General features: G+C 40.8%; 1 protein-coding gene and 1 long non-coding RNA gene across 6 annotated transcripts in view; both read right to left on the reverse strand.

Moving 5' to 3' along the window:
* The window catches only part of RORA (RAR related orphan receptor A), a 432,323-nt gene that overhangs the window by 324,187 nt on the left and 83,337 nt on the right, over window positions 1–24,799 (reverse strand). The window lies entirely within an intron of this gene.
* Window positions 1–24,799, reverse strand: part of LOC308201181 — a 103,915-nt gene that overhangs the window by 75,230 nt on the left and 3,886 nt on the right. The window contains exon 1 of the long non-coding RNA XR_013956099.1: window positions 1–24,799. This exon is cut by the window's left edge and continues 38,302 nt beyond it; it is cut by the window's right edge and continues 3,886 nt beyond it. This is a non-coding gene — a long non-coding RNA (uncharacterized lncRNA).

The raw sequence follows: 24,799 nt of genomic DNA on the forward strand, positions 1-24,799 counted from the left end.
TCTGGAGTAACGGTATGCCTTCTCTTTTCCAAAGGAAAGCAATGAACAAAGGAAAGCTTCACGTCAGGGTTGGGCTAGTTTTGTGGTGGCAGCCAGCTGAGGCATGCACATCCATCTCGGACCTCCCATCACACTGCCTAACCATCACAGAACCTTTGCAGGCTCCAGCCTGCTCAGAGAAGACTGAAAGCTGTCCTCCATCACTTACTTCTTGCCAACAGGACACCTGCAGGGGTCTGACCAAAGGGGAAGCAAGGCGGCTCTCGCTCTCTGGCAGCTCTGTGACAGAACAGGAAATGAAATGAGAGAAAAAGCTACTGGAAAGAAACAAGCCATAAGTAAGGAGGAACAAAAACATTTCAGAGATGTTTGTTATTTCCCTCTTTTCTCTCACTCTCCCTCCCCCTACATGCCGCATTATTATTATTTTCAGCTCTCCTAACCTGTGGGGAGATATTTTGGGTAAAATGAGACAAGTCTACATGAAATGCAAGCTTCTGATGCCAACAAGAAATCCTTTTTTTCCCCCCAGAATATTTGGCTTGACACTTCAAAGGCTTATTTCTCACATTCACAGGGATTCTTCTATAAATACATCCATCTATATGCACACAGAGACTGCAACATATCCTCGGTCACGTAGGACTTCACAGTCATTACATACACACCAAACTGTAGCCCTACAGACCTCACAGTAAACCACGGGGAACAAACCATAGACACAACCAGCCGTCACGGGCTGGCTGAGGTTGGCAGGGACCTCCGGGTCCCTCTGGCCCAACCCCTGCCCAAGCAGGGCACCCAGAGCAGCTTGCCCAGGACCCTGCCCAGGCAGCTTTTGATTATTCCCAAGGATGAGACCTCACAACCTCTCTGGACAATCCCTGCCAGCCAGGGCTCCAACACCTGAACAGTGAATACAAACATCCTAGCTTGTCTTTACGTGCTCCAGAAAAATCTGAGATGCAGTCTTCACAGATACTGCTGTATGTTCCAGTACTTATCAGGAATGGGCATCAATCTCCTCCTCCATTCACTAGGGTACAGGGGTCTTCACTTACATCATACCTTATGCAGGCATATGGTCCACAAAAGATAATTGCTTTGTTTGCTTAATTAAGCAGTCAAATGGGGGATTAAAGGAGAGTTTACAGCATATAACTGGGGCTCTTTTTGGATACAGGAGTTACTTTAAAAAACAACCACGCGCTTTGACTGCTTTCCCCTCTACGCCTGATAGCTCTGCAGATCTCTTATTTTTGCATGGGGTTATAGTTTACTGGTTCCCGGTACCAGCCCACGCCCAAACCATACTATTAACTCTCCCAAAATGAATAATAGATGAAAGGAGGGGCTGCTGGAAACACTGACAAGCAACTCGTCAAGAAAAGCTGTACGAAACCTCCTTCTCAAAGAACAGTAAACCATACCTATCATCACACAGAGCGCATTCTATTTAGAGTACACCTATCTGGTTTTAATCACATCAGAGAAGTGTAAATTCTAGGAGCAAACCCTTTCATCTTTAGAGCCAAGAGATGTATCAAAAAAGTTAAAAACAGTATCAAAATATTTTAGTCACATTTTGAGCTTCATCACAAAGATGTTTTTAATAGCATCGAGGAGGTGTTGTGCAGACTTCGAGAACCCACTTTCTAAGAAGTGCCACACCTATGCGTTATTACCACATGAAGTACAATCTTCAGTACCTGAAAAAGCTGTAAGCTATCCTTCTCAAAATATACCAATCAAGAATTGAGCTTAAATTTTGTTTCGAAAAACAAATGTGTGTAAAAGGATGGGATGGCACACCAAATGAATTAAGACGTCGTCTTAGCATTTTTATTATAGCTAAATTACATTTTAAGAAACTGGAAATAATAACTGTATTCTGGCCATATTATAAGAGCCACCTGAGTACTTTGCAAACTCCAAACTATGGTGCTTTACAAACCCCAGTGCATTTCTCCTTTTCTTACTGTGGCATGCTCTTCCCACTTCACAGGACAAGTCACAAAGCCTCTGGGAAAACGGGGAGGATGGACTTCCCTCACCCACTTTTTAACCTTGATTTTATTTCTATTCTCTGCTGAGGTACAGGGATCTCTTCCCAAGTGAGTCATTGCAGAATAAAGATCTTTAACACTGATGGCTAAAGATTTTCAAGTCTCTGAAAGTACTAAAGGTGTGGACACAGTTAAGGTCACAAAGAATTGATACAAGCACAGTAATATTTTACAGTTTGCTGTATCTTTTAACCTAAACATGAATAAACCACCAAATCCTAGTTACTACAACACTGACTCCCCTATGATGACTTCTCATGAAGAGAGAGATGCTATAAGAGAGTCAACAGAGATGACAGCACAAAACAAATTCCTCCATTCCTGCTCACTTGAGACATTTTTTCAGCGTCTACAAGGTTTCCTACTTCTTTCCTGAGAAGTGCATTCCTCCAATCCCCTTTTACCTAATCCAAACATATTTGTCATCTCTCAGCTCCTTGGTGATATCCACCAGCGCCTCCATCTTCAACTTCCAGCTCAACCAGACACACCTGTTAGCTCTCTTACGATGAATCTAATTTTGACAATTAATAAACATGACACCTTAACATGGTTATTTTAATGTTGGGAATTCCTGGGAAGGCTGTATACCAGAGTTTCAGAAGTGCAATTTCATCAGAAACTGAAACAATCCTACTTGCAGGTACAGTAATATAATTTAATGTCTCCAGTTAAATCACCACATCTTCACATTTCTAACATCAGCAATACATATTCCAGAAATTCTTCAAGTGACAACAAATAGGCAATTCTGACATGTTCTACTGCACTGTTTAGCTGTACTGAATTCTGGTAGCTGTCTCCAACTAAAATGGTCAGAAACAGGAAAACAGCAAAAGAGCATGCGTTCTTTACAACGAGACCAGCAGCTATGCTACAGAGTTTAAGATGCATTAACCTTCTGCAACACATGGTATGACGACTGTTATTGCAGTGCACAGTACTTCAAAGAGAGGCAAGGATGCAAAGCTCTTCTTCATCAAACTGGCTGTCAGAACTAGAGGACAAGAGTGAGTACTGCTGGAGAGGGAAAAATAAAAGATCCTTATCTCCAAGAAATGGAGACAACCTTGGATGCTAGTAAGAGGATGCGATCTGTACAGAAGTTAGTCAGTTCAACCAACCAAACTAAAGCCTGGGTAAGAAATAAAAACAATGGAAATAAAAAGCTGAATTAATTGTGCTAGCATTCCAGCATAGATTAAACTGCACAATCTCCTCAAGACAACTATGCTGTAGATGGTTCAAACATTCACGATAACTTGCAAAATCAACATTATGGGGAAATTCTGCATCCCCTGTACTGAGCATTTGAAAGCGCGGTCCAACCTCTGCACATCTCCATGGAAGATGCGCAGATGCTGACATGGTAGCAAAAGAATAGTGGGGCAAAAAAAAAAAAAAAGTAAATCGTTGATGTGACAGGGGATGTTTCCCTTCTCTGCTGCATAGTGATAATCCCTGGGAAGGTCCCAGCTCCTACTGGTAGCTAAAGATCACACATGTAATTAATACAGAAGAATGAGGATGTGTCTGTGAGCTTTCCTTACTCTAAAAACATACCCGTAAGCTTTTCTGTGACATTTGCATATGTACCCACCATTTACACAACCAGATGCAAGCGCTCCTCTTTTCTGTACGATGATGCAGTGTTCTCTTTCCAGTTAAACAAGATCAAAAATGAAGTGGGTGAAAACGGATCAGTGTGGACTGTGCTGTTATTACTACATATTTCCCTACACATGCCATTTACATGGCTGTAATTGCAAGAGAGGAATTTTCAACATATACAGTGAGTGCTAATCTCTATTCTCCACTCTCCGTAAATTGAGGATTGGTAGAACTGTAGAGGCATAGTCTCATTTTATCATAAGTCACCAGAAAGAAAACATATTGTTAAAAATGCTCGAGATTAACAGATTTTCCTGGAGATTTTTCCCCAGTGTCTAGATGAGAGAATAAATTGCTAGGGCTTCGCTGTCGGTTTATCTTGTCATCCAGACCCTTCAACTGAGATTACGTCTGTTTTTCACTGCAGACCATCTGTTTTCCTCTATAGAAAGGATGTATACACATCGGTGTCCATTAGTGCACATCAGGACTGCCCTCTTCTTGCACAGTATCACCAATTAATTGCTGTTACTTTAAGCTCCAAGAGAGCAAAATAGAGCCTAACATCACACAGACAGTGACAAAAAAACACTTTCATCTATAATTTAGGAAAGTGGCTGCAGTTCAGCAACAGTTAAAGACTAATCTCTTATGCTTTTTGTGCATTTACATAATTGATTTGCTAGATAATGCACTCTGCTTCCTTATTTAATAAACATGTTAATGATTTCAGACAATTACTCAGAACTGCCTACAAGTGTCTGCCTAAGCAAAGCAAAAAAAAATTAAAATGAAAATACTCACCAAAAGGCACATCCTTCATATCACATTACACAAGATATTAAGTCAATATGTCACCCTGTCAACAGTCACTTGCTACCTGCTGTTACACATTTATTCAAACTCCCATGTATTAGCTGGGGCTAAGGCACCGACTAGACACCCATGTGGGCTAAAAAGAGCTCAAGAATAAAACTGGTGTTCTGTCAAAAGACTGCGTCTGTGTGCGTGCAGGGAGGGGAGCTGTGAGACAGAAGGAAAGGAGGAGGGAAAGAAAATAATGCAGGATAGAAAGAAAAGATTAGAGAAGACATCTCTGCCGTGTAGTCTTCTTAGGGCTACAGGGGGAAAATTATGGAAAACCTAATCTTGTTCTATTTTTCCCTCCATAGCTCGAAGAAGGCCCAACAGACAAACGCATCACATCTAATCTTGTAAGCCAGCATACATTTTAGCCACTCTTGTTCAGTTTCATGGCTCTGGCTCTGCAGCCTGCTGATCACGGGGCTAGGATTCAGCCCCACGTCCTGCTTGTCTCTGCTCTGTCAGCCTGCAGTGAAAGCCTGGGTGCACGGAGTTGCCACTAGGAGAGGCAGAAGAGATGTTACTGCTGGCTACACCTGCACCGAGCAAGCTCCACAGGGAGGGTATTTTTAGTTTGAGACATCCTCAGGGCTCTCCTTTCTTGCCCTGCCATTACAAGTCACGATGAGTATTTATACAGACACATTCAGAGGCAGTCCTGGCTGAATCAAAAAAAGAGGGAGGGAGAAGGGAGAAAACACCAACCAGCCTAATAGCTGGTACCACAATCACAACCTAAAATCTAATTCTGCACTTAAAGACAATTCCAGCACAAGTGGCTGCAGGTCTGATCTGTTCCTTGACATAAAACATGTTATACAGCAAAGGTCAATTTGTTTTTGGAAAATTGGCTAGCACAATGCACTGCACAAACCCATCCACAAAGCTTTTTTCACGGCCTGCACTGCAAAGAGATTCAAGAGGGTGCTGCTACCCACCCTCCCAGCTGGAGGTTCAATTGCCACAACAGCAGCTGACAACCAAGAGAGCAGAATAAGAGAAAAATTGTCAGTGTCTTATCTGCAGTTTTTAATCATAACAGGTATTTTAAAAATAGCTATTCTCTCCTCTCCGTGTTGGCTTAGCAATTCAGGGAGGGAAAGGAGGGAATCAATAAAAGAAATATTATGCTACACCACTGTTATCTTCATCCAAGCAAGGTTAATGGAAAAGTATCAGCAAGATGTTTCACCAACTTCAAGTAAAGATCAAGAACATAGGCATGGCTGTGCAATAAAATAAAGACACCGCTTTACAAAGAGAGAATTATAAGTGGAATGGTCTTACCGTGGTGCAGTTAACAACTCGAGCACTGTACAGTGGCAACAGCAATACTTAATGCTTCCACATTTGGTTACCTTTTAACAATGCACACTTTACCTGTGCTTGCCATATCAACAGCCTGGACAAAACAGCAAGGTTATAGAATTGGCGTTTTGTAAGACTGGAAATTAAAGAAGTCTGCCTCAGCCGTAACAGCAAGCAGGTTCACTACCAAGCATTTTGATCATTGCTTCTATATTGAAATTCCTTACACTGAAGAAAATAGGCAGAGACTTTTTTCACTCCTGACCATGGCACACAAATCCCATACTTCTACAAGATACATTTTTAAACTGAGAGTTTAGTACTATTTTTGAAGAAACACTCACTGTTTATATTCAGAAGCTTCTACTAGTTTGACATATTTCAGGAGTCCTACTGGGATGTTGTATTTGACGTATGAAAACTTCTCTTGGACTACCAAACTTTTCCATGCACTGGAAACATTTTACAACCCTCACTGATGGCATATGGACTGAAAGGGAAAGTTTTCAGTAACTCCACTGTCTGCAAGGTTTCCATAACAAGGCTGTAAGTCTTATTAATAAGTTCTGACCATTTTATGAGGCCAGCTGAATGGCTGGGACAGACATTACTGCTCTAAAAATAGTTGCCACAAACTGGAAAGCTCCAATCCTCTCTCTGGGTTTCCATTTGCTTTCCACTTCCAACAGACAGGTAACCAGTCCGCACCCCCATACTATTCTCACACCCTGAGCTCACAGTCCTCCAAGCAGCAAGTTTGTCTCATCATCCTCCAGAGGCGAATATCTGAAAAGTAACATACCCCCTCCCCCATATTCCACCATCCCCCTGTTATCTGCTATATTATAAGTAAGTGCAAGTAAGTACTAAATCAGTATGAACCCTTCAGATTTTTACTACCAGAATGAACTAGTATTATATCTCATTGCATTTCTTAGTCCAAAGTGGGCACATAAATTGGCCTGAAGAACCACTTGGAATTTTCTGTGTCCAGTTACTCTTACTGGCAGATTTATTCACCTTTAAGAGAAGACCAGCTGGAAAAAAGATTTTTTTTTCCCCAAATTTTGTTACTGTATATCTTTCATAGCTATCATATGCAGCAGCTCCCATAGCATTCTCTTACAGCACACTGTGGACAGGGCACTAAATATAAGATAAAATCATGGTACTTCTAAATCTTCAGTGAAGCTGTTTTCTACTTTATTTGTCACATCATGATTCAAGACTTCAAGACGACAATGAATTTGGGACAGGCACTGAATTCAAACCTGGAATTAACTCTCTCAGTTCTGTATTTGTGTGTACATGTTTAAAGCATTTGCCAAATTTAACAAGTGAACTTTATCAACTCTCCCCATGAAGGCTAAGTGCTTAAATTTGAACACAAGACAACAGGGATAAGACTGCAAATCCAGAAACGTAGCCACAGTTTTAGCATGTCAGGCCTGTCAGCATAAAACTCTTCGAATTATAAGTGACAGCTTTTGCAGGTACCTTGTCATAACAGAGGAAACTGACGAATTACTCACAGACAGAAAGACCTCCTAGTAAGCAGATACAAACTATAATGGCTTCAAAGTTTGACTTAACTTTATTCCATGTGTATACATACATATCTTTCCCTACGTATTAAGAGGAAAAGCCAAAGGGTCGAAATTATAAACTGAAATACAACTACTAATTCTAGCTCCATGTAACACCACTACTCTACTATTTTATCATTAAGTTTATTTGGAAATTCAGTGAGAACAGAGACCAGGACTCAACCTATCTGAAACTCACACTTGTTAGTTTTTGCTCACCGAGACCCATTCTGCTGATCTGTCAGTTCTGCCCAGCTTTCAGCTTCTAACTGCTCTTTCTTCCTCAAGGTTCTGTATTCATTCTCCTGTTCTTGGCTGGTATTACCACCAAGAACAGATTGAGGATAAGTAAAAATGGTATCAGCTCTATTAGTGAAATATCAAAGCCAACACTGCCTTGTAGTTAAAATAAAAGACAGACAGCAAATGAATGGTTATAAATTACCATTAACAAATAAAGACAATCACAGATAAGTTACCTAGTGACTGATTTTTCCCCCCAAAGTCACTAATGAGCAAACAACATAAAAAGCAAATCTTTTGCAGAATGGCAGGAAAAAAAACAAAAACATGGCACAGCACACCTGTTTAACTGCAAAAAACATCTTGTCTGGGGTTATTTTTTCCTCCATGCTAAGAAATCTTAAATAAATGTATCCTCCCATTTTTGCAGTCTCTGTCACCAGCAGGTTTGTTGCAAACACCTCCATGTCAGAAGGCAGGGAAGAGGCAATGTGAACAACCCTTATTCTGTCTTTCTCTTGGTGTTCTTGTTTGGTATGGTTTGTTGCTGTTTTTACTATTTTTTAAGAAGTGCCAGCACAGTAAGTCACTTTTGTTCTGCATGACATGCCAAAGCACTCACTTAGGAGCAAAGGTGCAATTCAGACTGCAAGGCCAAAAGCTTACTGCAGGTAAAACAATTTCCTCTTCCCCTCTAGGTCTATTACCTTCTCCCAACTGCTCCCTTTGGGTTATACCCTCAGCTGAAATGAATCAAAATCAATGAAGCAAAGCTTATGGACACTAGTTGTTTATCTATTGTAAAACCTTGCAAGCAGCATATTCATGCTACTCCTAATGTCCAAGACAGCCTTTCTTCTCTTGGCACACAAAAGAACACCCTCTCTTCATCCACAAAACTCATCAAGACTGGTGAGTTTGTTCAGTGAGCTCTGCTCCAAACATTATCTGATTTCAATTACAATGACAGCGAACAATATTCTTTCTAAAAATAAGAAGCCAACACCAGAATATAAAAACAGGACCTGATCTCCTGAGATTTATGCCCACCTCCCTTCCCTGCTACCCACTGCGTCTCTCCTTTCCACTTCTCTTCTCTTTGATCCTTTCTTCCTGGTTATCTATTTAATTTAGACTACAAGCTCTTTGAGCGAAGAGCCAGTATTCTCAGGGGTTTGAAAAGCATCATTGCAAACTGAGGGCATTCTATTAAAGAGCTATTTATAAATAAGGCTCTGTTGCAGGATGAAAGTGATTTATCAGTTGTGATGCTGACATCAGTTCAACATACATCTTGGACAGTGGTTCAGCTCCCTGTCCTAGGAAGAGCGCAGTATGTCAGGCACTCTCTACTCTTAAGATCTAGCAATGTTTGTAAGTCGTGATACATGCTCATTTCATTGAAGAAAGTGAATTTTCAAATTAAAAACAGATGGAAAAAAAATCCACTTCAGTAAGTAGAAGAGCTCCAGTTGTGAAATTCAAATGTTATGTTTATTTCACATGTTAAATTATATATAAGGTGCCACGTTAAATTATACATATAGGAAGAGCTCATGTAAGTGAGGTAAAGTTTCTCCAGATTTCTCTACTTTTTTCTAAAAAAAAAAAAAATAAAATCTGCCACTTCCCTCTCCTTTTTATTTTGTCAGCAGAAGGTGAGAACTGTGTTGAATTCTGATCACAGACACATGCCATAAGCCTGTAAGGGACATTTAGCTTTATCATGCCCATCTGAACTGAAGGCATTTTCTGGCATTCAGAACACCTCAGTGGTGTCTACATTTCCCAGACAAGAAGGCATCTATTTTCCCCCATGTATAAGAGTACCTTTTAAGAGCCTGCTGTATCCTTTTTCTCTTGCAATCAATACACTAGGTTTTCCAGGCAGTACCATCTGAAATGACACACCTATCACTAACAGACCAAAAATTCAGCAGAACCATAAAAAGGAGGCCTGACAAAAAATAGTAACTTGCAGTCAATTGCAGAGTTGATTTCAAGCTCATCATTACTACTGTTCCTAAAATTGGACAAATACATTTAATACAGATAGCAACATCCACCCCATGATGAGAAGACTCAAAACGGGATGGGAATCAAGTACAGTAACAGGCATTACATGTAGACACCACTCAAAATTCATTACCAGGTCTACTGAAAGCCAGAACTGTGGCAATTACAATGTTTGGAAGCAATTTAGTCAGGGTACACATAGTACTTCTTTCAACCGCTCATTATTGCCACTACACAGAAGAATCATTACCAAGTTCCATGGCGATGAACGGTTTCACTGCTCACTTTGTTTCCTTGGCCACTACCCTCCTTCCCATTCTGACTGCACAGGTGACCTGAGGCACTACTTGGAAAGAAAAAGGTCTAAGACTTAAAACTATTCTCAGAGCTTGGCAGATTTTCATTGCATTGTGGAATGAGACAACTTGGTCTCTTAACTTTTTCTGCAATATGTCTCCTTCTCTAGCACTTCCAAACAAAGCGCTATCATCTACTGTGTACGGTATAACGCCTATGCCCAGGCAGGTACTCAAGAGAAGCAGGTACTCCTAAAAAACTCAAGTTACATACAAGCACCATGACAGTGGAGAAAGACCAACATTTTCAAGGGAGTAAGAAGCTACAATTTGGCTAGCTTTTCAAAGGAAAATTCACAATCTTTTCTATCACATAAGAATAAATATACTGTGAGCACTGGGGATATATTTTGAAATCAGCTATGAGCTGATCCATCTGGGACACCAAACAAAACAGCACAAAGGATAGCATAAAAGATAACTACCATCCAGATGGCAGGAAACAGACCAACACCACGAATGTTTCTTCTTTCCCCTCCCAATCTCTCAATTAGACGGCATAAGTCATCTGAAGAACAGATTCCCCAGAAGTCAGATTCATAAACCTTTTATTCCTCTTTTTCCAGCTGTTGTTAATTACTTCAACCTCCACGCATATGACTTGTATGATACTTTATCTTTCTGCTTCCACCAAATGGAAAGATTTAATCTGTGTTTTTTTTTTCCTTCTTCATTTGCAGGGAGGGGGGGAGACTTTGAAAGGAAAGACCTTGCACAGACCTGAGGAGGATGTCTTCTTCGGGGCATATTACTGCCACTTTATTTCATTATTATTATTCACCTTTTTTCCATATTCCTATAGCAACCAAGTTCATGGGAATAAAAATGTTTTTGCATTTCCAAATGTTACTCTAAATTCTGCTTGTTTTATTTCTTTTTTTTTTTTCCCTAGCAGAAAACACTTCCTGAAATGCTCTTTCTGCATGCTAATTTCACTGCAAATACCTGAACTGAATTCTGAGTAATTAGCAAATGAGGTGACCTGTGACAGAAGCTGGTCTGTCTTAATATACATACAAAAGCTCATTAGAGAGGGTGTTTTCAGATCAAGAATCTCTACTGCCTGAAAGGCTTATTAGGTGTTCAGGAATACTGGAGAATATTATTTATTTTCATTAATAAAGCATCACTTCAGTTCTGACTCATAGAAACTGCAAGAGACTATGTAATGTATCCAATCCTGAGTGAGACAACTCAGGTCATGCCTACATGATGCACGTTAATTTGCACTTCCACGTTTAAAAACAAAACAAAACAGAACTTCTCTGCTAAGCCAGAATTACACTCATACCAAAACACTGCAGATAAAGGTATTTCTGTGTCCTTAACACTTCTCATGAAAAGGAGTATCTGTAGTATTGCAGAACAAGTCCATTCATGGAAGCAATGTTTCATCCAAGGAGTAATATTCCTTCAGAAAAATAAATTGACAATTTTCATTTTTGACTGCATATTTTTGCCCCCAAACCAACACATACAAGACATTTTAGTTTTGATTTATTAAATAAGCAATCCAAGCATAGTAACTGAGCAGCCTGCTCAGTCAGGGCCCACAAGCCATTTTGAAAGAAAAAAACATGTGCTAGTGTATATTTATACAGGCATATACGTTCTCACTTAGACCACAGGAAAAGACAAATGTGTTTTGAGATGTTACATAAAGTTTAGAGTTCACAGGGAATGTTTTTAATTTACAAATGAATTGTCAGCTCTTCAGAGGCAAGTCTAACGTGTAGACGCCTGTGTTTAAAATTCCCCCCAAAATTCAGAAATAACATTTTCACAATCAGCCCCATATATTAAACATGATACAAAGTTAAAAATGAATGTTTGGAGCTGCTGAATATACAACAGAATCAGTCTGCTCAGAAAATGTCTTCCAGAAAAGGCATACGCTCTCTTTTAGGGAGCATTAAAACACTAACCATAAGAACTCAGGTCAAATAATGTTCACTGCAATATCATTTAAGTTAACAATGAGATTGCTTCATCATGTCCATCTAGTTAAGTTACACCAACTTATACTGTTCTTCCTGATACCTTTAGGGAAAGAACGGAACTGTTTCTAAAAGGACAGAGCATCAGGTCTCAGTACACTGAAGTAAGCTGTTAAGAAAGAAATTAAACTCACCGCCACGTGTCTGCTACCACCATCAGCACACAGACACGGGGACACTTCCTTGTATGGCTGGTCTGCGGGGAGCAGAAACACCGGAGCTCCAGCCACCTCTGAGAACACTGCTGCTCTACATTCCCCAAAGCTGGTTAAAGGGTCAAAGAAATGCAGTTTCCCTGTACCATGCAGTTAAGAAATTAGCGTGCCCACAGTGCGCACACAGTTGTTCACCTCAAAACACTGAACGACTGGTTTCAAATGACCATCTCCTCCCACTTCTTTCAACTTCACTACAACAAGATTCCGGCATCAGGCCAAGAATGCAATGCAGTATCTTGTCACTTTATTCTTTTACATATATACCTAATTTTACTGAAGATAAAGGTTTCCAAGATGTTTAAAAAAGACTAATTGCCTCTTGAGCTTCGGGTTGACATAGGTGATGAGGCAGTGCATACTGTAAAACATGCCTCCTAGAAGACTGACAGGTTTCGAAGGATTTATCACTAAGGTATACAATGCAGAACTGTTCCAGGATTGCACTAGAAAAGCCTCTATGAAGCAGAAAAACCTCATCAAGCCAAACACTGACACACACCCTGCTGTTACTGTGCAGCTCCAGAGCTTTTGTTAATAACTGCCCTAACATTCCTAACTTTTACCTCGCACGAGACTCCACATATCCACGCTGCCCCTTGCTTTAGTGCTATAGCACATTGCAACCATTTGCATTTCCTTCTCAATCTCTCTGTTATTAGGGAATGTTTGAAGAAAAAAAAATCAGAAAATTTGACATCTTATATCTTTCAACACAGACAGAAAAGCTTGAACGGTAAGCAAGGAGCCTTTCTCCCTCCTTCCCTCAACACTCGCTCCCCCTTCACTGCTGCCTCCTTTTCTTGCTTTTTGTCAATTAGAACATGAACCTGCAGAACACTGGTCAGCAAATACTGTCAGAAGAGACTTTTACCCCATGTAAGCTGTTCCTTTAGTCACTCCCTCCACACAGCTGGAAACTGGTAAGTTGAAAAGAGGTCATCACAGTCTGTGTTCCAGAAAGACAAAAAGCCTTCACAGAAAATAACTATAATGTCCAAGTGTCTCTTGTCAGACAGGACCAGCACACACCAACAGCAGGATGGATTATGCTCCTGCAGCAGAAAGGCCAGGGCTCCAGCAACCAGTAATGGATGTCCTGACACACATGGCAGACACAAGCGCCTAACTACAACATTTTTCATTCTAAGTAATAAATAGAGGGAACAAAGAGTTACAGAACGGACTTCTTAAGATGCACTGGGCACAAACTGGAACACAGGGGGTTCCGTCCAGACATCAGCAAACCCTTCTCCACTGTGCAGTGGCCAGAGCCCTGGCAGTGCTTGCCCAGAGAGGTTGCGGGGTCTCATCCTTGGGAATAGTCAAGAGCTGCCTGGGCAGGGTCCTGGGCAAGCTGCTCTGGGTGCCCTGCTTGGGCAGGGGTTGGGCCAGAGGGACCCGGAGGTCCCTGCAAACCTCAGCCAGCCCATGATGCTGTGATTCTGTCTTAACATCTCTTTGCCTATGTGGATGGCTTCAAGGTAGTAACGCAGACAAATTGGCCAAAATCCTCAACACACAAAAGCATTGTAAAAATTTACCTGCAAAACAGAAAAAGCAGTTCTTCAAGTGCTAAATACCAGGTTCTTAAAAAGTTAAGCACAAAAATACCCTTTGCAAAATGACTGATGGCTCAAATTGGACAAGTCTTATACAAGAGGCCTTAAAAACAAACCACAACAACAAAACCACAAAGCTGAACACTATTCCATACTATTTAAAAAGCTAGGAAACTTGATGAATACAAATCCTCATTCTTAGACTGAATGTGCCAGAATTGGAAACAGGTGAATAAATTCCAGTTGCATTTCAAATGATAGCACAAATGAGCAAGTTAAAAAAATCAGCAACTGACATCAGTCACTGGCCAAAACCATTTTCAGATATATGACATGTATCACCAGTGTTCATATATCACCATGTATCACCAGACACCAGTGTTTTCCTATGGCTTTCCTAGTATCACACATTTCTGCCTGGAATTGCATAAACTACTTCTCTTAATGCAGGGCCTTTCACAGAGGCAGAAAATGGCTGCATCTTAGGATCTCTGTGACCTTCTGCAGCTAGGCATTGTGCCCTGCAACCAACTGGGGTCTTTAGAAAGAAAAGGGGGGGAGGAAAAAACAAGTTCCCTACTGTATTCTGGATCTCCTCAAGACAACTGGAATGCTGCAGTGAGGTATTTAGATACAAAGCTGTCCAAAAGAAGCATGAACACATTAGCGTATCATCACAAACTGCGAATTAGGATTTTATATCATCACAAACTGCGAATTAGGATTTTAAGCCTTACACAAGAGACCACTTAGCCACTACAGGATCTTACAAGAACAATGCATACTGCAGACGTTTGATTGTTGTTCCCAGCCAACAAAAAGAAGGAAGGATAGGAGCAAAAATCTGTAAATAGAAGCACCCGAAGTTAGTCCAAGGCTCTGGCAGTGCAAGTGAATATTGAACACCTGGGACATCCTTCTACCAAGTACCTGCACATTTTAACCAATACATGTATCAGAGGATGGCAAAAAAAACTACAGCAACCAATGCACCAGGCAAGTATTTTGTTACTCCCTCTCTGTAATAGCAGCTTCGTGTGCTCTTTCAGAGTATCAGGAAAACAAACGAAGGCACATCCTGAATGCCTAAGCAGAAAACTTTTGCATCCTAGAAGGACCTACGCTGAGATGCTTTCTGCAACTCCTGGCTGGCCTGGTGGCCAGCGTTCATGAGCAGTGACAAATGCACACAGAGCACAAGGAGCAGGGCCGAAGTGTGATTACCCTCTTCCCAACACTCTTTCTCAGCCTCCAGCCAGACAATATTCCCATTACCATTTTTTAGACAAGGAAGTGGTGTTAGACTTGCCCCTAGTTTTTGATTCAGTTTTTATTCATTACTAGGAGGTTTATTATGAACACTTGAGAAGTATTTTAAGATTAAATCACTAGACAGATTTTACACGCAGACTTTATATTGTTTATATGTATATTATACACTACCGAGTTTTTTGTTTTGTTTTGTTTTGCATTTTTCTTAACATTGCAAGAACTAATTAATATCTACAATTACATGCATTTGTTACCCTGAGTAACAGCCTGGTAGATGCCCCACTGTGGTTAGACTGTTTTCCACAATAGCCATGGTTTTCCTTTTGCATAGATTTCCTTCTGAAATTCCTGTTATATCAGCTAGACTGTAATGACAACTGTCCAGAGAATTTGTTTGCAGACATGCACCAGAAAACCTCCATCAGCACCAAGATAATGTATCAAAAGATTATTCCAGTAATACATTTATATGAAGCACTTCCAGAAATAGAAAAGAAGTTGTAAATCCTTGTTTAAATAACTTGTTTAAGAAAACATGAAAAAAGCTGGACTTGTATCAACATTTACACAGCTAGGTGCCCAAAAAAAACCCAAAGGCAGATCTGTGCTGCAGCTATCAAGCACCACCAGATAAATTACACTTTCTGTATTTGCATGGCCATGTAGAACATTACACAAAAATCACAGGGACTGAAAGGCTGTCTGGATTATTAAATAAATGGTGCTCATAGCTGCCAATGGAAAAGGCAAAGGCAATACTGGAACTTTTTGGCAAATACAGAAAAAACACTCTCAAGAGATCTCATTTAATGTATCAGAACCGTCACACACCATGACCTCTAACTTCAAATAAACTAGTTATATCCAACTAGTAAAGAATTCATAGTTACCAATGCATTATGTATTTTACCTACGAAGTGTATGGAATGAATGCAACGCAAGAGAGATGATTCCTACGGTAGAGGCTATGTAAAAGCCGACCATCTTGATTTATGACACTGCTACTCATCTTCACGCACAACTTGCTTAGACAGTACAGATAGCATTGTGTATTTATACCGTCATCAAAACTAACAGGAGCAAGAACTATTTCATTTTTGATGAATGAACCTTACAATGAAGCAAAAGCTGAGAGGGATTCTTACAGATAATAGATGTGCAGGAATCAAAGTCAACACTGCTGTTTCATTAGGGAGTGAACAATCAAAAATATGAGCTGGATGCGAAATGGCATTCACCCTCCAAACATTATAAGTCACCGTAAGTTTAAATTGCAAATAAGCTCAGTATTGAACAACACTAAAGCCTCCCAAAAGCAGTCAAATAAATCATGTTTGAACAAGGAAGCTTTTAAACAGGCATACTTGGGGGAGAATATGCTTTAAATTATTATTTTTCCTCCCTTCCAAAATAAAATGACAGTAACGACAAAACCAACAGGGTATTTTAGAATATTCCCTGTATGCCAAATTGGAGCACTCAGTAGTAATTCAATCTTCTCCACTGCACCTTCTGACTCAGGGAAGCATCCTCTTCCTTAACTCTTGTATTCCTTTTCAACAACTGTGTGTAAAAAAGTACTCACCACGCTACCAGAGACAAACCAAATCCCTTTTCCCTATTCATCTAAGTGCACTTACTAGCAAAGGGGTCTGAACCTGTGGAAGGCATTCCTCAGCAAAACACACTGCCTGATCAGCCCACATCTCCTGCACACAAAGGACATGGGGAGCTGCTGCTGCCCATAGCGGGAGGGAGACGTCGGCGGTGAGACCCTGCGAGCTATCGTGCAACGACCAGGGCTTTAGTGAGGTTTTTGATTTGGCATAAACCAACTGTTTTTGTGTAGAGGCTACATTTTTAGAGTCTTCCACAGACTGTAAAGTGCTCCCATTTCTGACTACTAACCACAAACAAGTGTTACATTATCATCTCTCAACAGTCCCATTTAAGAAATCAGCTGTAGAAATACGCCAGACTCCTGATTGCATAATCAGTCTTTGAGAATTACAGTAATAGATAGCACTGTGGATCCTACATATCCAAGCATTCAACTATGTGGGGAAATTTGGATTTCCTGATTTTGTGGAATAAAGCCAAGTATATCAAAGCACATCTGAAACTGCAATCATGGCATACCTTCCTTAAAAAGAATTCATGTGAATATTTGGAAAATGACAAAAACCCCAAGCAAGCAGACACCAACATCCTTGTTTCCAACTAAAAGTACAACTTCTAAAGGAAAACAAAAATAATTACATCAAAATGTGGTTATAGGGGCAATACAATAATCTTGTAATAAAGCATCTCAACAGCTGTAGGAAGGACACAGTGATTCATTATCCTGAGACAAACCCCTCCCATTACAAGCAACCCCTCTCTGAAAAACTGTGATCCAACAAGAGCCTTGCTTTTAGCAGTACCTGTGCCTTACCAAAGCCTGGTTTCTCATTGCTGTGATCTACATGACCAAGCTTCCTCAGGTGCTGCTCAAATGCCCAGCTCATTTTGTCACCCATAGGTCCTTTGATGCTCTCCCTCCTAATCCTCTAGCACAATCACCCAAGACAGCTCTCCTACCCAGCTGATCACTGACAGCCTTCTCCTGCCCTCCTCTGCTAGGCAGTGATTTGCAACACAGCAGTAACTTAATAATCCATCATTGGCTTTCCTCCAACTGCACTACCTTAAATTGCACCTTTAAAAAAAACTTATTGTTATTGTTTAAAAAATAAATTCTTTAAGCTAAGATAAGCAATTTGCTTTTTGCCTAGAAAAGCTGGGTTAGATTACAAAGAATCTCTAGTGGAAAAGACAGCCTCAGCCTAACAGCCTGAGCGGTGAAGGCAACTGCTGTTCAGTGGAAAAATACAACCCTCTTATTAAAAAAAAAATCATCCAGGGTGTTGGGGGGGATGTCGAGAAAACAGCAAATCCCAGGAAAAATGGAGGGTCAGGTCTCACAGATCTTACACTCATGCATTACCTCTGACTTCACAAATAATGGAGCTGAAAACAACTCCACGCCAAAGCTGGAGAGAGACTTTTTTGCTCAGCTGTGTTCTTATTCTTGACACCCAGACAAAAGTTGAAGGAGATGGCAGCAGTTGAAAGCTTTTTCTGTAACGAAGGAACTGAAGTTACCAGTTATAATTCCAGCCAACCTTCCCCTTTTTAATGCTGGGAGGAAGAGACAACAACTATATTTTCTGAGACCATGAGGCTGCCAACTGGCTGTTCTGCTGGAAAGGACTGAAGTGAAATGTCAAGGAGAACGGCTGGAAGAGCAGGACGAGGAAAAGCCTATAGCGGGGAGTTAGGGACTCCTACTTTCTTCTGACAGTACACCATGGATTTTAATGCTTCTCCAGGCCCTGTGGAGCTGGGGCTGCTCTTCCGTAATTTAATATTGACACTTGTAAGTTTACTTGGCAATGAGACCAGCAAATTCTTCTCTACGGTCTCACCGCTCTAATTCCAAAGCGACTACAGGGGAGTCAGAGGCACTACTTCAGATTCCCATCATTGAAAAAGGGTCAGACTTCACCTCACATCTTTTACCATCTCCACAATAAAGAGGACAGAGAACTTGGAAAAGCACCAACTCCATATATACATTTGTCAAGATGTTCTTCAGCGTAACAAAGACATTACTATGGTCAAGCAGAAGCACTCCTTCCTCTTCTAACACCTGATGCATATTGATTGCTGAAGCTCCATCACCATGACTGCTAAAGCTCTGTAAGCAATGAGGTGCACCAGAAACTCAGAAAAACAAGTCAGAAGCGTTTCCTTGACTATTGGCCCATCGCATATGCACACAAAGTTATGAAAGCCTGTGATCCAACAAGGATTCACAGGCTTTTGGGTGCTCTCAGCATTGCCACCCTTCACCTCTAATCCAACATTTGCCACCTCCTCCAGCATCATTCTACCTGCACAGCAAGTTCTGCCAGAGAATCCACCTTTTAAAGTAATATCCATAGCCATAAAATTAATCATAACAAATGAGTAGTGTCTTACATTGACAGTAAACTGGGTGGTATGATGAAGAACAGATGCTTATTTACTTAATACATTGTCATTAAAATCAATATTAAAATCAATATTAAAATTGATTATTGGATATTAAAATCAATGCTTGGATATTTCCAACTACAATTCTACTGAGTTGTTCTCATAAGCCTGAAGCCCTTCCTTCCGAAAACACTGACAAATAACTTAGCCTAAGAAATTATCACAAATTATAAGGAAGCACATTCGTAACGTTGAGAAAAGTGGTGGTAAGGGATTAGACACTTACTTCCCAGGTGAGAAAACCCAAAAAAGCTTGCTGTTTGCAATCTGTTTTCTTTACATACAATCATGTTACTGGTTTTCATGAAGTTTTCTTTGAGAGAAATTCTCTGCCCACCTCAGTCATACTCCTTGTACTGAGCGCCTTCAGAACGAAGCAGGTAAGAAAAGCAGCATCCAGAAAGAGCTGCAGCTGCCTGAGCAGGACCTACGGCACGCAGAGAGTGCCTCACAGCTGTCAGACTTAACACTCCTTATGATTATTGCTTCATCAATAAACACCTATACCATGACGTCAGGGATCACCAGGGCCACTGGGGTCTGCTTCCTTTCCTTGAATAGAAACCCATCAGTGGAAAGGGTCTTGGAGCTACAGTGTGGAAGTAAATAGCTGTGTTGCTTTTAAAGGGAGAAAGAAGGACAGGAGTAGAGGGCAGCACAATGTTTTTATATAACACAAGCCAGGTTATACTACAGAATTTTGCTGCCACAGTTATGTCACTAGTGAGAAGGAAAAAAAGCAAAACAAAACAAAATACGCCCACAAGTGGCATCACAATGCCAGCAAAGACTCCCGTGGACATCTAACTTTTCAGCAGGACTGTCATTTGATCTGTACAGGTTCTATCATTCTATCAGAAGATTTTGTAACAGTCTAAGGCCTCCTTTTGAATTTGTTTCATCTCAAGTGAGGAGCTATGCTACCTGCACATACTCCTTTTTGCGAGTATTACGTGCACCTTCCCTTCAGGCCTGCTCTGTGAAGGGTGCAGCCTTGCAACATGAACTTCCTCTTCGGTGCAGTCTCTTCCTTCATCCTACTGCTGCCACGGCACCGAAACAAGACACTAGAGTCCCTCCCAGCTCGCTGCCTCGGAGGCTATGGAAAGGAGATCCCACCAAGAGTATCTACAGCCTGCTAATCTGCTGTCTTTGAAATGCCGAGACACTTTGCCCAATTACAACTGTGGAGAAATATTCATCCTGTCCCTGACTAAGATGAAGCACTTCTTTCAAAAGCTACCGTGGCACGGCGCCAGCACTAGGGAGTCCAAGTGTTCTGTGCAGAGCCAAGAGTTATTAGTTAGTTTTATTAGTGGCAGGTCCTTAATGTGAAGTGACAGGGAAAGAGAGAATATCCCATCACTACTGAAATATAAATTGTCCAGATTTCAGTTTTGTTGTTGCACAACACATACAGGCGACCAGCCAGGGAAGAGTGAGGAAGAGCGAACCGAGCCAAATGCCTGTATTCAGTGTTCCTGTATATTAAAGGCGTACTGAAAAGACTGTTACCTCAGGTGGCTCTCTGGGGAACTGCTCATGAATTTTAATTACGAGGGAGGGAGAATTTTGAAAAACAATGCTGCCTGCGTGTTAGCATTAAGCATTGCCTAAACTACAACAGTAACTTGCCCATGAAAAAAGAAATAGGCAAGATTAGGGGGACAAAGCTTACTCACATTTCTCACTTCAGCAGTACAGCTAGTATGAGTAGAGAATGATTTGGACTCAACATTAGATTCAGCATTCAGCTTAAAAAAATGTTATGAGCACAAGCAGTATTTATTCTTGTACAGAGTAATTCAGGCATGTCGGTAATCAGGTCACATACCCCAGAAGACAGGTTTGGAAACAACAGTCCCATCTCAAATATATCAAAAGACTGTTACTGAACAGGTTAGAAATCAGTCTCAAACCTGGTTGTGCCAGTGAGGCCTTAGTAGTCCTGCAGCTTGTTCCCCATGGCCACTGCATCTGCTCAAACTGCAAAGCTGCCCTGGCTGGGACTGTTGTCTAATCCAATAGCACTTGGAAGCTGAATACCAGCGTGTTTGTATGGGCTGATGTGTTAACGTAAGATTATCTGGTCTGTAACAGGGTTTTAGAAAACCCTTTTTTTTTTAGTTAAAAACAACTTGAACACTAGACTAGATGCACTGGATTAGAGAGCAAAAAGAAATGTGTCTGTGTTAAAAGAGCTAAGAATATTGAACAAATACATACTAGTTTCACTGCCATTTCTCATCTGCACCAGAGCAGTACTGAAGTCTGAGCAGCTATAAAGATCACGTTCGGCTTCACAGGAACACCCAGATACAGAATACTTGCAAGAAACGTCAGATACAGATGGAAAGTGCAACACAAGAATGGAGGTGAAGTCATAACACAACTTGTTTTAGAGCACAGAATTTACACATTGCTCTGCTCTTCTATCCTGTATTGTAAATTATATGACATAAAACATTGATTGCTTCCAGCATCCAGTCCAGTCCCTCCTCCACATTACAATACAATGAATAGGAAGTACAAATAAAAACCTGCAGGCCAGACCTCCAGCTAAACACGCTGTCATTGTTCTTGCTTAAAGCTGTTGGTGAGAAGAGAGGGTAGTCACAGAATTTCTCTAGCAGTTCCCTCTTCCCTCGCCAAGTGAAGCCAAAAAATCCTTGGAAGAGAGAACAGGGACATATAAAAACAGTCCATACACCAAAAGGTGATTTTTTCACTTGGAAAGAAAAAGTTAAGGTGGTGGCAATGAAGCAGCAGCAACAAAGGAAAAGAAAATGGGGATAAATAACCAGTCATCCAAACTAACTCATTATGGCTCCTTTGCCATGAAGCCCTCCAATGAGCACCCTGCTCTGCAGCAAACACCACAGATCTGAGCAATCGGAGTTATCTCTGAGTAACAGCGTACCTGCAAGAAAAGGCCTGGAAAAACATTAATCTGATAGAAAGCTTTAAAGCAGCTGCATTAAACAAAGCCAGCCAAGGCTACTCTTGCAAGTTCTGAAGTAAATAATTTCCCAGTGGAAAAGGAGCCCCATGGACTAAACTAATAAAGAGAACTGTATGATCTAATGGTAATATTTTTAATTAAGTTAGCTTTATCAGATTGGCAGGAATGAAGTGATACCCTAAAGAAAACGAACCTTCAAATAGCAAAAAAAGAAAAACGGGGGTGGGGTATATTTGCATTCAGACACCCATAAAATTCCAGGAAAACTTCAGAACACCAGTGACAAAGCTTGTCGTATTAAAATCTCTCATGAATGCTGTTGCAGCAGAAAGACATACTGCTTTACATTGTGTCTTTTTATAAGCATGAGGGAAACAGTCACCCTGTTTAAAGAAAAAGGAGAAAATGTCACCACTAGCAGCAAAAAGCAAACAAAACCTAACCAACCAGCCAAACAAAAACCCCAAAACCTTTCAGTGCTTTGCCTGCCCAAGATATTAGGAAAAAAAAAAAAACCACAGCAAATTCATTACACTGCTCTCAAGTCAGACTTTCTGGCACACAGATTATTACTACTAGCAAAAAAAAAAAAAAGTTTTAAGGGGAAAGAAAGGGTTTCAAAAAGCCAAATACAAGCTAGCTATCAAAGGCACTAACCTTCGCCACCCTGCAGACCTCCATCACGTACTTCAACTACATGCCACTGCTTCTCAAGAGATGATGTCACAGATCAGAGCTGATGACCTAAAGATGGACACGCCTGAGCACAGCGCTGTCTTTATTGTGAAGACATCAGCTGCTTTTAATGCTCAGAGAGCAAGACTAGGCCCTTCTTCTAGTAGTCCCCTTGTTTTGAATGCAGAAATGTATAGTCACTGTAGTTACTAGCATTTTAATGCTTCTATTTTGCTTCCAAAACCATGACTGCTCTACCTCTGATTTATTTTTTAAAAGGAATGAACTACATTAGCACATCCACCTTTGGGTTTTAAGGACTCCGAAGTTACTACACCAAGGTGAAGCTAGGGAACGCTAAGTTACTTCCCAAAACCAAACAGGTTTTTTTTAGTATGTTCAAAAGAGACAATCACATTTTCCCTTGTCATTATTTTTCCACTGTCACACACACTTGAGTCTTCTCATCCTGAAAAGTAGTAGCCATAATGGCTGCTCATACAACAGTGTCCAAGAAATGGAGCACAAATTAGGAAACGTGGTAGAGCTGAATAGGAAGAAAAAAATCAACTTTTATATCTCCCAATTCTAATTGGGATGAACAGTACGTGTTCATTCAAAAGAGAAAATAAGCCCATTAGCTCCCAAATAAAAAGCAAATAGCAGCAAACATTCACAAATGGAGCTCAGTCTGTACAAAATACAGAACATGAAACAGAATTTGAAGCATTATGCTGGGGTTTTCAAATAATCCTGTAGCAGAAGAAAGAGTCTCATTTCAGAATACTGAAATATCATCTAACCACAGCTTCTCATTAGCTCCTGTAAGCTTTGCTTGCAGCAGAAAAACAGATCATTTTGCTCTTGGACACCTATTAAAACACTTATGTCCCACACTGCACATATATATCGTTATTGATTTAGCTTAAGGAAGTGATTTTTATATTTTACTGAGTTCTTGTCCAAGAAGTAAAAGCTCTAAATTTCAAGACAGATGTGTGTAAGATTAAAGGTAATGTATCCATGCAAATTATTTCAGTGTACTCTTGCCAGGGCCAGTGTACAGCTATTTAACTAATCATCCTAACAGTTCTGTGCATAAAAATTAGTAGGAAGACTATAGTTAAGAAAACCAAATAAATTAAATGACTAAGAATAACATGTAAATTGTATTTACAGACAGTAAGATATACTGTTCTGGGCATGCATTTAAGTCCTGGGTTGTAGGGGTTTTTTTTATTTTCATTTGCTATTTCTGACTATATGTAACATTCGACAGCGTTTCTAACCACACAACATTGCGTTTGAGGAGCCTGAACATTGATCTGTCAATCTCCTCCACTGGCACATCCAGCAAGGTTTATGGTAACCTCCATTCTTTGCACAATTTGGTTTTAAGCTCTTCCTACTAGATTCTGCTAAGGCTTCTCTCCTCAATGCCCCCAGCTCAATCCCTTCCAATGACAGCGCAGTTTCATGAGCTATCACCTCTGTTACTGCTGCCGCAGTTCTGCACCGAGCCTCTCAGGCTGCTGTGCTTGGGTCTCTACTGCACACTGCAGCCTCCCCGACAAAGGCGGCCCCACAGTGCGCTGTACAGCCCAGCACGAGAGGTTTTCGTGGATCTTTGCCAGGTTGCACTGCACACCACAGGCATTTTGCCAGAGAAAAGACACAACCCCCTCCAAGGATCGGAGACATAAACTCTCAACCTTCAGGCTTGTTGTATGGCATGGATGGTCTTTACTTTTATTTACTGAGTGTCAAGCAAGACGCTAGCAGAGCACAAACACAAACCATCACTGCTTCAGAATTCTCCCAAAAATGACATGGCTGAGAAAGCAGCTCAGGGACTCAGCAAGAATGCTGAAGAAATGTCAAGGAAATACACAACCTGGGACACAAGCTGTCCCCCAACTTCAAGCTCTTGCCAGAACCCAAGCCTTGAACATGCTCCTCCTCATTGCCTTTCCTCACCTCCAGGGACAG

The sequence above is a fragment of the Anser brachyrhynchus genome, assembly GCF_964034855.1.
Source record: "Anser brachyrhynchus genome assembly, chromosome: 11".
Taxonomy (NCBI): domain Eukaryota; kingdom Metazoa; phylum Chordata; class Aves; order Anseriformes; family Anatidae; genus Anser; species Anser brachyrhynchus.